Raw genomic sequence first — 2,800 nt, 5'->3', positions numbered from 1 at the left:
TATAATTTGTCTTCCAAGGCTGGACTCTAGAGTGATGGATTCATGATTTGCCTTCAGATATTTTGATAGCTGTGGGAGTGGTTGGAATCAGTGTCAGTTCCTTCTCAAAGGCTTCAAGATAACTGAGGGATTGCTGAGGTCGGTCTGTGTATGATCTGAGGGTATGCAAACTGGAAAACCTTTACCAGCATGGGTCATGCCTTCTTTTCCTAGCCTTCCCCAGATTGTATACTTTAGTCCTCCCCAAATCCAGGAGGCCATGTGTGATTAGGGCCAAGTTACAAACAGTTGGCTGGGAAGAGTGGCTGGATAATCCCGCGAGGGTCCAATGACTCTGCTTCGCCCTTCTTTAATGAATGAGCACACCTGTCAACAAACCCAATTGTGATGATGTTTAGTGATCAGGCTCAGCTGAAGTTGTGATGATGGTAGTTATTTCATGCAGAAAGCATGGCTGTATAGCATCATCTTATTAAAAGGACCTGGAATTTAAAAGAATTTGGTGCTAGGATCCATATATGAGGGAGAACATACATCGTTTATTTTTCTGAGTCTGTGTTACTTCACTTAGTATAACAGTTTCTAGATCCACCCATTTACCTGCAAATTTCATGATTTCCTCTTTCTTTACTGCTGAATATGTATTGAATATGTGTAAATATATCACATTGTTGCTAACCACTCGTCAGTTGAGGGGCACTTAGGTTGCTTCCATCTCTTAGTGATTGTGAAGAGAGCACCAACAAACATGGTTGTACAAGGGTCTCTATAATAGCATGAGTCCTTTGGGTGTATGCCAAGGAATGGTATAACCGGGTCATATGGTAGGTTCATTTTTAGTTTTTTAAGAGTTCACACTGTTTTCCATAGCGATTGTATGAGTTTGCTATCCCACCAGCAGTGAATGAGCATTCCCCTTTCTCTACATCCTCACCAGCATTTGGTATCACTTTTTTCTCTTGATCTTAGCCAGTCTAATTGGGGTAAGGTAGGGTGGTTTTAATTTGCATTTCCCTAATTATTTAGGGTGCTTTTAATTTGCATTTCCCTAATTACTAATGATGTTGAACACTTTTTGAGATGTTTCTTAGCCATCTTTATTTCTTCCTTTGAGAGCTCTCTGTTTAGATCTTTAGCCCATTTTTCAATTGGGTCATTTGGTTTCTTCTTTGTTTTTTGAGTTCGTTATATATTATAGATGTTTAACCTCTGTCAGATGTGTGTTTTCCCATTCTGTGGGTTTTCTCTTTATTTTTTTTGATTGTTTCTTTTGCTGTACAGAAGCTTTTTAGTTCAATGAGGTCCCACTTGTTGATAGCTGACCTTACTTCCTGAACAACTTAGAAAATTTAGAAAATCCAATTTAGAAAATCCTTTCCTACACCAATATCTTGTAAGTTACTGCCAATATTTTCTTATAATAGTTTTGCATTTTCAAGCTTCACATTGAGGTGTTTGATCCATTTGGAGTTGACTTTTGTGCAAGGTGAAAGATAAAGATCTAGTTTAATTCTTCTACAGGTGGATATCCTATTTGCCAACATCATTTGTTGAAGATGCTGTCTTTCTTCCATTGTGTTTTCTTGGCACCTTTGTGGCTGAAACTGCACGTACTCGGGTTTGGATCTTCAAAGATGTTTCATTGATCTATGTGTCTATTTTTGTGCCAGTACCATTCTGTTTTTATGACTATATAGTTCTCTAGACTACTTTGAGATCTGGTGAAGTAATTTCTCCAGCGTTGTTCTTTGTGCTCAGGGTTGCTTTGGCTATTCAGGGTCTTTTGTGCTTCCATACGAATTTAAGGATTTTTTTTTTCTAATTCTGCAAAGTATGTCATGGGAATTTTGATTGGGATTGCATTGAATTTATATATTGATTTTTGTAGGATGGTCATTTTCATAATATTAATTCTTCCAGCCCATGAGCATGGGAGGTCCTTCCATCTCCTGGTGTCTTCCTCAATCTCTTTCTTTAACGATTTAAAGTTTTCATTGTAGAGATCTTTGGTGTCTTTGGTCAGATTTATTCCAAGATATTTTATTTTATTTTTTTTGCAGCAGTTGTGAATGGGAGCATTTCCCTGATTCTTTCTCTAATTGCTTGTTATTAGTATACAGAAAGGCTACTGATTTTGTAGATTGGTTTTGTAACCTGCCACTATACTGAAAGTGTTGATCAGTTCTAGGAGTTTACTGGAACTTTTGGGGTCTCAGGTATTGTATCATATCATCTGTAAAAAGTGATAGTTTGACCTTCTTTTCCAATTAGTATTCCTTTAATTTCCTTCTCCTGTCTTATTGCTCTAGCAAGAGTTTCAAGCACTATGTCGAAAAGGAGTGGAGATAGTGGACATGCTTGTCTGGTTCCTGATTTTAATGGGAATGCTTCCAGTTTTTCTCCATTTAGAATGATGTTGGCTATAGCTTTAATTATGTTGAGGCATGTTCCCTCCAGCCATTTCCCTTGAGGATTTTGAACATAAATGCATGCTGAATTTTGCCAAAATCCTTTTCTGCATCTATTGAGATTACAATGTGTTTTTTGTCCCTGAGTCCATTTATATGATTAATGATGTTTATTGACTTGTATATATTGAACCATCCCTGCATATCTGGGATAAAGCCTATTTTATCATGGTGAATGATCTTTTTGATGTGTGTCTGTATGTAGTTTGAAAGTATTTTGTTGAGAATTTTTGCATTTATGTTCATTAAGGATATGGGTCTATAGTTTTCTGTTTTGGTTGTGTCTTTACCTGGTTTGTGTATTAAAGTGATACTGGCTTCAAATTTTGGAG

This window comes from Nannospalax galili, unplaced genomic scaffold, assembly GCF_000622305.1.
Source record: "Nannospalax galili isolate Female #2095 unplaced genomic scaffold, S.galili_v1.0 scaffold132, whole genome shotgun sequence".
In the NCBI taxonomy this organism is placed as follows: domain Eukaryota; kingdom Metazoa; phylum Chordata; class Mammalia; order Rodentia; family Spalacidae; genus Nannospalax; species Nannospalax galili.
The sequence above is the reverse complement of the archived record's forward strand: the minus strand, read 5'-3'. Positions refer to the sequence as shown.